The sequence below is a fragment of the Panthera pardus genome, unplaced genomic scaffold (assembly GCF_024362965.1).
Source record: "Panthera pardus isolate Hobbes unplaced genomic scaffold, ASM2436296v1 HiC_scaffold_12, whole genome shotgun sequence".
Taxonomy (NCBI): Eukaryota; Metazoa; Chordata; class Mammalia; order Carnivora; family Felidae; genus Panthera; species Panthera pardus.
Window position 1 is genome coordinate 98,206,959 of NW_026526677.1, and position 13,465 is coordinate 98,220,423.

Here is a 13,465-nt window from a genome sequence, read left to right on the forward strand (position 1 = left end):
TTGGATTGGGCCGCCATTACACATGAGTAACCAGTGATCAATGTAGCTGTTAGAGGGTTTTCAAAGGCAAAGGACAGAACATTGAACAGCTCAAAGTGGCTCAGGTTATAGAGATTTACTAGCTCTGGAAACCTGGAGATAGGGAAGGATTTGGGTGCAGCTCTGGTGTGATCTGGAAGTCTGGTCCTGTTTCCTTTCCCGACGATTCTTTTTTTGTGTGTGTATCCATCATCGTCAGACTAGACCACAAGGTGGTTGGGGCAGTAAAGAGCCTTATATCCACCTCATGAGTCAAACAGAAAACAGAAGCTTGGTTACGCAGCCTCCTTTGTAGCTAGGACACAGATTGTGAGCCAGATCCCGCTGATCAGATTCACCCATAGGAGACTTCACTTTAGAGGGAGGAATTTGAGTAAGGAAGAAATGCCCAGAATCTACTGTGCTGGTGAGGGTGGAAATGGAGGTGTCCAGCTTTGGGGTAGAAGCGATAGCAGGACTGAGTTCCTGGACCAGAAGTGCAATCAATGGGGAGTGACAGCAACAGAGGTTCCTTGGTGTCCAGTGGGACAGCAGCAGTGGCTGGGGCTTCCCCATCAGTCTGGCTCTATGGTACAGGGGGCATCTTACCTAAAAGCTTAGTCTTGAGTCTGGCTCTCCCAACCCTCCCTGTGATCAGATAAGACACCCAGTATTCTTCTAGTAGATTCTTTTTCTGTTTAATCAGTCAGAGTTGCTCCTATTGCTTATAGCCACGAACCCCAACTGACTTAACCGATCCTTGGTGAAACCAACTCATTCTTAAGATCCAGATTGGGTAGCCCCTTCTCTGAATTCCCCCAAGCCCAGGCACTTTGTTCATACCTCTTACAGCCATCTTAATAAAGGCATGAGCCCCTGGGGGAGTCTCCACTACTTCCCACAACACACACACACACACACACACACACACACACACACACACACACACACTAATTTCCACGGGCCCTGGGACCACACCTTTTTCATTCAGGTCTAGTTTAGAACCTGGATCTAGCGCTCCCTAAGTATGTTGCAATGTGATTACTGCCACTGTCTTTATTATTGACAACAAAAACCCACCAATGCCTGATTGTGGTTTGAGCAACATACATAGAGAATGGCCTGTATTTTGTTCCTACTTTCTGCAAAACCCGCTACCAGGTTCACAGCTATGGGCTCCAAGTACTGCAGTCCCCACCAGAAAGTCCCCTAAAATACCACAGGACTGTCCTCTGACCCCTACCCAGTTCCCCAATTACCCCTGACAGTCTTGCATTTACTCCTTCCAACCAGCTGTTCCCATTTCTGCCTTGGTGCCACTCTACCCTCAACCCTCTCAGCCCTGGGAAGATGTCCATTCTTGGACATGGAGATGACATCCCAAAGGCCCCTGAAAGGATATGACCATACGGGTTATGTTGCCAACCCGAGAGCATCCCTCATCCTGGCCAGCCCTGCACACACACACCCACTCTACCCCCTCCACAGGAAGAGCCAGAGGAAACGGACAAGATTTCTGGAATCAATTTCATGCCTTTGGCCATGATAAACAACTAAGCAGAGAACAGCACCCATCAAGGGAGCTAATGGCCTTGGGTATCTGAGTGATGCATCACTCCCTGAAAAAGAAAGCCTGACCTCAGACACTCTCTCCACACCCACTTTTTCTCCATATGTTGCTCTACTTGGTGCAGACTAACGTAAGCCCTAGCTGCATCTTCCTGGGCCTCGACAGGACCTGCACTTCCCCTTTCCCCAGGCAGCACCCAGCCTCCCATCAGCCAGGAGCCTGGAGAGACCTAAGGCAGAAAGCGCCTGGCCCATTACCTTGGTTAGCCAGGAGCGCTATATTGCAGATGCAGCCACGCCACCAGGGTGCAGACCCCAGACCCCTTCTCACCATCTGTGTGACCTTGGGCAAGCCACCTGAATGGTACAAACCTCACAAGGTTCTTCTGAGGATTAAACGAGATCCTGTTTGCAAAGCGTTAGCACAGTGCCTGACACAAAGTCCTTAATAGTCTTTCTGTTTATATCATGACTCCCTGTAGTCAGCAGGTCCTCGGTTCATCTACCCTCAGTGCCATCCACTGCCTGTGAAGGCCATTCCAGCATGTCCTACTCCGAACGGTCATGGAACCTAGCGGTCCCCGGCGTGACGTGGTAGGAAAAGTAACGGTACTGGAAGCAGAAGAGCTACATTCAAACCCCATCTCGAGTCTGTAGCCATGACCTCTTTCTATCCGGCCGGCATGAGACAGATTCGAAATACATGATGACTCGCTGGGTGGACGGACGAAGGTCACACTGCTTCTCTGAGCCACCCGCCACAGCGGCCTTATTTGTAGAGTGGGAAAGAAGAACCGTCCCCGCAAAGTCACAGTGAGGGTGAAAACAACTGCGGTGACACCTAAGAGAGTGCCTGGGATGGCCGGTGACCAGAGATGGTGGTTGAATCTGGATCTGTTCAAACGCTCGGTGGGGGAGACTTAGTTCCCCGTGCCTCCTGCACCTGCTGACCAAGAAGGACCCCATTTCTGTAATACTCACCCCTCCGTGTCTAACCCAGCAAGTTCCACCATGTTTCTCCAGCCCAAGGAGTATGTATTTAATGGTGAGAAACCAACATCAGATCTTACCAGAAGTGAATAAGATCCCTGCAGCTCTTGACAGTAAGGCCAGTGTCCAGGAGAGGGCTAGTGGCTCCAGCCATAGACATATACATCACACTTCACAGTTAACGATGCGTTCTAAGTTCATATCTTACCAAACGTTTTCACAGGTCAGTTTTGCCAAAGGGGAAACTAGCTTAGACCGGGGAACCAACTTCCTCAAGGCAGTAGAGAAGGGTATTGAACTCACCTTGTCCTCTCTCTCTCCATACTATTGGGCACTCTGCCCCCTGCCAGCATGTTCTCCCACACCAGCCTGGCAGCCCTTGCAGCCCTTACAGCCTAATATCTGGCACATCTCCTGGCACAGAGCAGGTTCCCAATAATTAATCACCTACTCTAATCATCAAGTGCAATCCAACCACTTTGTTTCACCAATGGGGAAACTGAGGCACAGAGCGAAGAAGTGAAGAGCCCAAGGTTACACAGCTCGATGGGTGATGCAATGGACCCACTAATAGGAGAATAGGAGCTCATCCCAAAATCTCAGAAGAATTCTGGGAGGTCATGCGGCCAAGGCCCTGCCCCATCCTTCCCTGGTAATGAAAGCCAAGTTCTCCCATTCACACTTTGGGCGAGAGGAAACAAGAGGCTTCAGAGGCTGGATACAGCAGGTTGGTTGCCGAATGTCCCCAAATCCTCCTCTACCTGTACCCAATACCCCTTTACAATATGACTTTGCAGTTTCTCCCAACAAGAAGCAAAGTCTTTCCCCTCCCATTGAACGTGGGCTTCCCTGTGACTTGCTTTGACCAACAGAGGTCAACAGATGTGATGGCATGCCAATCCCAAGGCTAGACCTTAAGAGACCTTGCGACCTTCCATGCTCTCTTAGAACCCTGCCAGCATCGTGTGAGCAAGCCTGGGATAGCCTGTTAGAGAATGAGATTTATCAAGAAGAGCCCAGATGTCCCACCTGAGGCCTCCCAAAACCTGCCTAGGGCCAGCTGACCCCCAGACGTGAGAACCCAGAGATCAAGAGAGGTGTCTCCTCAACCCAGGGCCAACCACAAGTACGTAAGTGATTCTAGCCAAGACCAGAAGAACCATCCAGAAAATCCACAGACTCATGAGAAATCATAAATCTAATTGTTTTAAAGTCACTGAGTTTTGGGGTGATTTGTTATAAAGCACGAGCTAACAAATAACATTGAGCGTTAAGACCACAAGTCCTAGCCATGCAGAAGTTGGGGCCTGTGCTCCAGCAGGGCCTTGAAGGAGTAGGACCCTTTCCTGCAAAGAGCCTGACTGAGCTTCCAGCCACCAGGCTCTGACCCAGCCCCAGGACCAGTGAGGTCAGTTCTAGCCTCAGTCCTACCCTGACCACCCATCTTGGCACCTGCAAAACCCATTCCATGGCAGTATCCAGGAGGGGTAAAGACTCCAGTGTTCTGAACAGGGAGGGCTGAGATGAGAGCTAAAGCATCCATAGCCCAGGAGCAGCTCGGCTCAGAGACAAAACCCTGACAAAGCCCCAGGGTGGGATCTCAATGGTGTAGAAGCATGCAGGACTGGGCTTCCCCAACCCCCAACCCAGGGGGAGCAATCAGCCCCGGAGGAACTGAGCAGGCCGCTTGACATTTGATGGGAGTCATTATCAGACACTTATTCCCAATCAGGGCTCAAGTGCCTCTGAGGGCCCCTCTGCTCTCTTCTCATTCCAGGGAGCATTAACGGGAGGTGGGGAAGGGGCATCCAACACACCCAGATCTGGGCGAAGGCCCTCAGAACCCACCCCTCTGATTCCAGCCCCCTCCTCTCCTCCTGAGGTCCCCAGGGGCAAGCTACCACAAGCCAGAGTGTGGACAGTGGGGACTCCAGAGTGGGGAACTTGGGAGGCTCAAAGACTGGTGCAGGAAGGCTAGGTCAGAACTCAGATTCTGACCCCAAGAAGGGCTTTGTCTCCAAAGTTCATGGCCCTGGGGCTCCTGAGTCCCTGTCCCGGGCAGCCAATTCCTCCTTCAGACGGTCCTCCAGGACCAAGGCCAGGCTTCTCCGCTGGCACACATACCAAACTCCCTCTCTGCAGCCAGACAGTCCCATTGCTATGTTAGAGAGTCATGGCTCAGGATGTGAAAGCCTTTTAAGGCTCTCCCAGCTCAGAGAAGGATTTTGGGCAAGCTACATAACCTCTCCCATTGTGAAAAAAAAGGACAATGATTCCTGCCCTGCCTTCCTCTACAGGAGGCTATTGTGAGAATCCTGTTCTTTAATGTATGGGAAAGCAGCTGATAAACTATAAAATAAGGGCTGGGTACAATTGTCCCCAACTGGATCATCATCACAATATACACAAGCTCAGACGAGCCAGGTGCAGGCACATGATGGTAAGAGCATGCGCGCGCGCGTGTGTGTGTGTGTGTGCATACGGCTGCCTTACTACACGCTATAACACTCCAATACCAATATTTCATGGTTTGGGTTTTCACTGTGGGTTTTCACCATCTATGTCTCTATTCAGGCAGTGAATCAACTGTATTGATGTGTCACAGTCAGAATGCAGAGGCAGAGTTTTCCAGTTAAAAAAGAAAGGGAGTGGGGCGCCTGGGTGGCGCAGTCGGTTAAGCGTCCGACTTCAGCCAGGTCACGATCTCGCGGTCCGTGAGTTCGAGCCCCGCGTCGGGCTCTGGGCTGATGGCTCGGAGCCTGGAGCCTGTTTCCGATTCTGTGTCTCCCTCTCTCTCTGCCCCTCCCCCGTTCATGCTCTGTCTCTCTCTGTCCCAAAAATAAATAAAAAAAAAAAAAAAAAAGAAAGGGAGTAAAAAGCCTTGTAGTGGGTTTGGCAGGGAGAGGGAGAGGGAGACGGAGACGGAGAGGGAGAGGGAGAGGGAGACGGAGACGGAGAGGGAGAGGGAGAAGGAGAGGGAGAAGGGGGGGGAGAGAGAGAGAGAGAGAGAGAGAGAACATACACACACACCCCCCTATGCCTCAGGGAACTTAAGGACTCAAATAACTGAATATAAAAAAATAGAGAAAGAAGCGGGTGGAGAGTCATAAAATAATGAGTCCTGAGACTGGTCAATCCAGAAGGCTTCCTGGAAGAAGAGATAAAGTCTGAGCTGGATTTTGGGAGAAAGGCTAGACACGCAGGTGGCAGGGAAAATGGCTTTGGGAGGAGGACAGAAACAGATCCGTTTTCTGCATTCTGTTATCAGATAACAATAGCTATACTTCACTCCTGTAGAGCAGTTAAGGATTTACAAGGCTCTTCACATGTATTTCCTCATCTGAGTCTCATTACAGTCCTCTGAACTAGACAAGTCAGTTTTTATTATCCCCATCTTATAGATGAGGAAACTGAGGCTCAGAGAAGTGATTTTCCCAGTGTCTCCAAGCTCACAGGCAGTAGAGCTAGTGAACTGCCCAGGGCTCCTGACTCCTACCTGGCCCGGCACCTTTCCACAGCCTCTCTCCAATCCTACCCCACTACCTTGTCTGCTTCTGTCTGTAAGCTCCTTGGGGGCAGGTACCGGGCCTGGGGAATAGACTCTGGACTCTGGACAGTGCTTGGGAAATGAGTCTAGTATAGACAGTGGTGTCTCTAGGGTCAGACAGAAATGAGGTCCTGCCCATTTACCTTGACTCAGCCTGTTAGTTTCCTCTGCACCTTAGTTTCAGTTTCCACATACGCGGAACAGATTGTTACAAAGATTAGAAGAGAGAACGCCTTTGAAGCACTTAGCACTGTGCCCGGCACACAGTATTTGCTCACTTAATTGCAGCCCCCATCATTAAGCTCTGGGTTATTGGGTTATTATTGCTCATCAGGAAGACTTTCCCCATGGCCGTTTTTCACCAGTTTCTCCCTTCCAGGATAAATGGGTCATTTAACACCTACACCTTGACCATTCATTACTGTCCTGAGAGAGGGTTCTCAGTGAGCACAAGCGATACACCTCTCCCTCCATCCACCTGGCCCATGTGTCCAGCCCAGACCCCACAGCCTGGAGGGGCCCTCAGATCGCTCCTGCACCGGTGGGTGTCAGGCCTGACCCCTCAGCCACCTGTTGAAATACATTTCAGTCGCCAGAGCTCTCATTTCTATTAAAACTCCATTTGCCAAGAAAGTGGAAAGGTAATTATGAATCCCAGTCTTAAATCACTCTGCCGCTGAATTATTAAAGGGAAGAATTAAAAATAATCAGGCTTTTTCATTACACTTCATAGCAGGGAAATTAAAGGTGTAAGAATGTATTTTTTTCCACAAATTTAAGTATTCATTTTGGAGATTTATAGGGGAGTTGAAATGATTCCCTGCATGCCCAGCTCTCCCTTTTATGAAAGGGGGAGAGGGGAAAAAAACCTTGTAAAATTAAGAGGGAGATAGAGCGAAGAAGGGATTTAACATAAAGAAGTACAACTGAGTGTTTTGCATTTTAATACATTTTTTTCTGCACAATTACACCATTGAGTGATATGGCAGAGAGAGATTAGGCTGCTGCTAATTTCAGATACTGGTTGCTGAAATGGCATGGGGGTCTCACCAGGTGTGTCGGGTCAGGAAAAGCATGCTGGGGCATCCAAGCCGGCTCCCCAGATCTCCAAGCACTGGGAGGCAGGGACTGGGTCAGCGCCAAGCTCCTGGCACCCTCTTTTCTCAGGCGGAGAAAAGGATGAGGGACGCCGCCATTCATTTCATGGAGCAGAAATCCAAGGCACCAAGAAAGGGGAAAGCAGCAGCCAGGAGCCCAGGATCAAAATGGGAGGGACACAGAAAAGTACTTCCCAGCTAGTTTTCAGGTCTGGAAGAAGGTGGAAGGGAGAGAGATGGGGGTGACCTTCCACCTGTGTCCCTCCCCCTGCTTCCTCCCAAGGTGGAGCGTGAGAAACAGAACTGTCCAGAGTCAGGAGAGAGACAGGAGGATTCCGGACGGTCTTGGTCCTCAGAACTGAATCCTGAGAGCCCCTGATGGATGAGGCCAAGGACTGATGAAGTCCCTGCCTTCCCCATTCCCAGTCAGTGGGGCAGGGGGTGAGGGGAGGGAGGATGCAGACCAGACTCCTGGGATCCAGGTGACGAGCAGGTGTAAACTCCTCCTATCTTGGGACCCAGTGCGGAAGGGGGAGACAATGACAGCAGAGCTGGAGGGGATTCATCCAGGGAGGCTTCCAGGAGGAAGGGAGCTGAGAGAGAAGATAGTGGGCAGGCAGACAGAGGCACCAGAGCACAGAGCATATTCGTCTTCTGGCTCCACGGCAGCTGGAGACCACTGGGCTCTCTCCCTGCTGGGGACAGTTTGAGGACAGAACAAGAATCAGATGCCATCAACACACAAGCATCACTGGCAGCAGCTGGGTAGTCCCAAATCAGACCCAGGGGAGGATGCTAAGAGCAGGCCGGTCCCATCCAGATGTGCTTCAACAGCTGGCCTACCTCTCCCCGGGGACACCAAGCTGGAACACTTCTGTCCTGCGTCCCTTCCACCTACACAGGCAGTGACTGGACCAGGGGAGGGGGGTGGGGCTCCCTTGATAGAGCCACTCAGCTGCCTGCCCCCTCCCCCGAGATGGTAATGAATTGCAGGGAAACGCGCTGAGAGGTGTCAGAACAATTTCTATTAAACATAATTTCCTAATGAAAAGGTTACGAGGGAGCCGGTGGAGCTAATCAGGATTGAATGCTCACTCAAACCCACTCTGAGGGAGGGGCCTCGAGGCCTGGTCCCCGGTTCCACCTTGCCTGGGCTGGAGGGAAGGGCTGTGGGGCTGGGTAAGACCCTGAACTGTGTTCCACGCATCCACCTCAAGGTCTTGTACGTGCCCGTTGTTAAGAGCTTGCAGGGTGCCGGGCACCCTGTTAAGTGTTTCCACGTGTCACGTTCTCGCAACATCCGGGCAAAATTGAAGTTCTGTCCCCCTTTTCAAGATGAGCAAATTCAGACCCCGAAAGGCCACATGGCTTGCTCAAGGTCACATCTCCAGCAGTTAGGAAGCAAAGGCAAAATTCGAACCCAGGTCTGTCTGATCACAAGTCGTACTGCAGCGCTGTCATTACTTCCCAGCTCGCTGGCCCTGTCCTATCCCATGGTTGCAAAGTCCTTTGGAAGGGCAAATGGAGCCCTAGACATGGGGCAGGGCAGGGCAGGGGCAGGGCAGAAGTGCAGCAGACTCAGCTTAAGTCGTTCCCAGGTATCCAGTCTCTTACTGATGCCTTGCATATCTGTGAGTAAAGAAACCAAGGTCGTTTTCTACATGGCCCTGTGTCTCCTCAGAGACTGGCAGGCACAGTGCCCTACTGAGCCCAGAGGGGCATGTAGGTCAATGCAGCCAACTCAAGGGCGCTGAGAGGCTTTGAGTCTGTAACTTGAGACCAGGAGGCACCCACCCCGTGCAGGCCCCCACCCCACCTCTGGTCCCAGAAGAGTGTCCCCCAACAAAGCTTGTCTCTGATCAGGGACCCTGCCTCTCCACTCTCCCCTCACCCTGGATCTCAGATGCTACATCATGGCTGTGCCGAGGGTGGGGCCGACGTGGCCGAAACGAAGAAAAAGGAAAAGGGCTTTTGCAGAATGTTCACAGATCCTCCCTAAGCCCTCAATTATAAACTCTTTAGAAATGGCCTTGGCCTTTACTGGTGGGAGGCTGGGAGTGGGGGATGGAGCAGGAGGAGTGTGGATCTGAGACCAAATGGTAATAAGTCCTATTCTCTTGCAATCCAGAGGCTCCCAAATACCACCAAAGCCCAGCTGGGAACAGTTTTCAGGAACACTGGGGCTTTGCTCTACCAGAAGCTTCTGCAGCTGTTGAGATACTTTTTTGGAGGGGGGGGGATGTTCCAGATGTGCCCTTGGGGACAGAGGTAGGACTTTAAAGTCCTCCAGGAAGCTCACCGCCACCCCTACACCCTGTGGGAGAAGAGGGGCTGAGCTGGGAGGGGCCCAGATCACAGAATTCCTTCCCCCCTCCCTTCGGTGCCCACCAGGCACGTCCCCTGCTCCTCCCCATCCACTGCCTCTCCACCCCAGGCGAGGAGCCCCGGGTTTTGCACCCTGCCCCCAGCAGGGCACACGTCCCCATCCCTCATTACGATGAAGCTGTCACCGACTGCCAGAGCCTGCCTTCCTGGGACCTTCAAAGCCAGGAACAGCATGAAATATGCAACCGCCTTCCCAGCTCCCACTCCCCGCTCAGCCCCCTCCCTCTAATTGCTCCGTGCAGATTAAACTTGGATGTCACGGCTCTGGCTGAGGACATCCAACACTTACATTCTCCAAAAGCCGTGGAGGTTGCTTCTGCCTCTAGGCAAGAGGAGCTCAGTTCCCGAGCGTCTGAGGTGCTACACCGCCACCCCCTGACCCAGCATGTGGGGAGCCCCACACCGCTCCCCATGAGGCCATCTCCTTGCTGCCAGTGCACCCCTTAGGCTGAAGGCTCCCTGGAAGGCCAGCAGAGCTTTTGCTGAAAACAGCAGTGGTTCTTCAAGTGCGGTCCCTGGACCAGCAATAGCACCATCACCTGGGAACCTGTTAGAAATACAAATTCTCAGACCCCGTCCCACACGTACGGAATCAGAAACCGGGTGCAGGGCCCAGCAATCTGAGGTCTAGCAAGCCCACCAGACAACTCTGATTCATGGTCACGTTTGAGAACAGCTGAGCTAAAGACCCGCTCAACCAACATCCAGTCAACTGGACAGAGCCCCCTGGGCCCCCCGGGCTATCTATGCTAAAGCTTCAAGAAAGATACCACCTCCCCTGCACTGAGCTGAAGGTCCAGGGCTGATAGGAGGGGCGGTAATTAAGGCAAGACCAGCCTGAGGATCCTGGAAGGTGCAGAGGAGGATAGCTGATGCTACAGGGAATGAAGGTCCTAAGACAAAGGGAATTCAACTAAATTGGGCCCCCCCCCCAAAAAAATACATTGAGACCAAATGCAAATCGAAATCACAATGAGATATCACTTCACACCTATCAGGATGGCTACTATTTAAAAACAAAAAAGAAAGAGGGGCACCTGGGTGGCTCAGTCAGTTAGGCGTCCAGACTTCGGCTCAGGCCATGATCTCATGGTTTGTGAGTTCGAGCCCCGCATCAGGCTCTGTGCTGACGGCTCAGAGCCTGGAGCCTGCTTCGGATTCTGTGTCTCCCTCTCTCTCTGCCTCTCCCCCGTTCACACTCTGTCCCTCTCTCTCTCTCTCTCTCAAAAATAAACATTAAAAAAAATTTTTTAAGGGAAGAAATTTCTTTCAAGTGTTGGTAAGGATGTGGAGAACCTGGAACCCTGTGCCCTGCCAGTTTAGAATGTAAAATGGTGCAGACACTATAGAAAACAGTATGAAAGTTCCCCTAAAAACTAAAAATAGAACTACCACGTAAGCCAGCAATCTCACTTGTGGGTATACCCAAAAGAATTGAAAGCAGGGCCCTGAAGAGAGATTTGCCCATCGATGTTCACGTCAGCTCTATTCACAAAAGCCAAGGTGTGGAAGCAATCCAAATATCCACTAATAGATAAACAGGTAAACAAAATGGGGTCTATCCTACAGTGGAGTATTATTCGGCCTTAAAGAGGAAGGAAATTCTGACACGCTACAATATAAATGAACCTTGAAGACACTGTGCTAAGTGAAATAAGCCAATCACAAAAGGCCAAAAACTGTATGATTCGACCTACATGAGGTACTTAGATTCATAGAGACAGAAAGTGGAACGGTGTTTGCCAGGGGTGGGGGAGAAGGGAATGGGGAGTTTTTGTTTAATGGGCGAAGAGTTTCAGTTTGGGAAGATGAAAAAGTTCTGGGGAATCTCTTGCACAATAATGTAATTATAATTAATGCTAGTGAACTGTACACATAAAAATGGTTAAGATGGCAATTTTATGTTATGTGTATTTTACCATAATTTAAAATTTTTTAAATAATAATTGGGGCCAAAATGTGGACAGGAAAGGGGACAATAACCCTAGCAAGCCTCGTGCGTGCGTGCATCCATCTGCCAACACATCCTCTACTTCACTGGGAGAAGAGCAGAGCAGGCGTGACTATCCTATTTTACAGGGAGATGAGCCAGAGAGGAGGGGTGTCCAGCCAAGGTTTCGACACAGTGAGTGGGGAGCTGGGGCTGGGGCTGGGGTCCTGGCCCCACGCTGGCAAAGAACTCTCACAGTAAAAGCCCCTCCAGGCCCTGGAGGCTGCAGGTCTGCGCTGTGGCAGATTCTCAAGAAGCTGAGGGTGGTGTTGCAGGGGCCCTGGGGTCAGGCTAGAGGGGTAAGACTATGGTGTACATCCTGGGATTGCACCTGCTGCTCCGAACAATCATTAACAGCCCTCCCTTCATTTTCAGCAATGTCCCCGTCTGGAAGACAGATAATGGCCACCCCAGCTATAAGTGACTGGAAAGCCAAGGAGCACAGTTGAGTGGAATTTGACTGGAAAGAGGACGCAACCCAGCTTCTTGGGGAGAAGAGCCTCTTACAAGGATCTCAGAAGGTTCTTCTGACTGTGAGCAGAAGACCCAACAGAGGGAGGAGGGAGGAGATGGAGGCCGAGGACTGGAGCATGAGAGGAGTGGAGGGTCAGTAGACTGGGACACACAGGCCTTCCTGTGGATCCTGAGGAACGTGGCATGCCTTCTCCTGGATGCCATTCTCCCCCATTACCTTCTCCATCTCACCCCTTGGGCTCTCTACCTGGAACACAAGAGCAGTTCCCCCTCAGTAGGAATTGGCCATGGGCTCTTTTCCCCTTCTGAGCTTTTTCCAGTGCCTACCTTTGGGCCAAGACAATGTCCAGACCAACTCACACCAGCCACCCCGTCCCATCAGCCCATCTCAGCCTGGGCTAGCTTCTCTCCTTCAGTGCCCACCTCAATCCCAACTCATCCCTCCAGACACTAGAAAAGCCGCATGCTCTCGCCCCTACAGCTGTTCCCCCAAACCCTTCTCTAGGACCCTCCCCTTTCTAACCTCCCCAGCTTCACAGGTGCACAGCCAGAGGCTTATATTTTACTCCAAGCAACTCCACCTGGTATCCTTGCAATCTGAGGTAAGTTATTTCACTTCTCTGAATCTCCACTTTCTAGACTTCAACATGGGACTACATTCCATTCAGAGAGTGCTGTGGGGCTTTAACGGGATCAGCATGTGAGGGGCCTCTGGATGGTAGTATCATGTCTGATAACTTCCTGCATCCTCAGCACTCCTCAGCATTTATGTACAAACCAGCCACCTGCTTTGCCTCTGTGAGAGTTTCCTCCATGAGGAGTACCCCACTCTTCTCTTCCTCCCCCACACAGCATGCACAATGGGCCAGAGGCTGGAGAAGACCATAGTCAGAGACACACGGCAGATGGAGAGCAGTGGACAGGAGCCACGGCCCACCCTATCCTTCACCTTTGCAAAATAATAACAATGTCTTCTCCAAAGCCTTCCCCCCTTGAGGAAATGTTCTCAATACTGACTTTGATGTGACTTTGTCGATCCCTGGCAGTGAGGGAGGTTGGAGCACATGGCTAAGTTCCAGTGCCTGCCACAGATGCTCAGCCATGTTTATAAGGAGGGAGAGAAGAGGGGGGAGGGAAGAGCCAGTCTGCATAGGAAGAGCCAGACTGCTCAGGTTCAGTCTGAGACAAGGGTGAGGAGTGAAGTGAAATGCTAGGGTTGATGTTACACCTGGAGATAACGTTTAAGATTCATCATAGGGAAGGGATAGGGTTGGGCCGAACTTCAGATTCATATTGGGTTCCAGTGTGAGTTCTGGTTAGAGTTCTGGTTAAGATGAGCTCTCGGGTACAGGCTGTGATTAGGGACTAGGTTACTGCTAGCACTAAAGCTTCAGC

The 13,465-nt window shown here is 51.3% G+C and overlaps 1 long non-coding RNA gene across 3 annotated transcripts in view; it reads right to left on the bottom strand.

Annotated features, from left to right (window-relative positions):
* The window catches only part of LOC109278515 (uncharacterized), a 291,024-nt gene that overhangs the window by 158,829 nt on the left and 118,730 nt on the right, over positions 1-13,465 (bottom strand). The window lies entirely within an intron of this gene.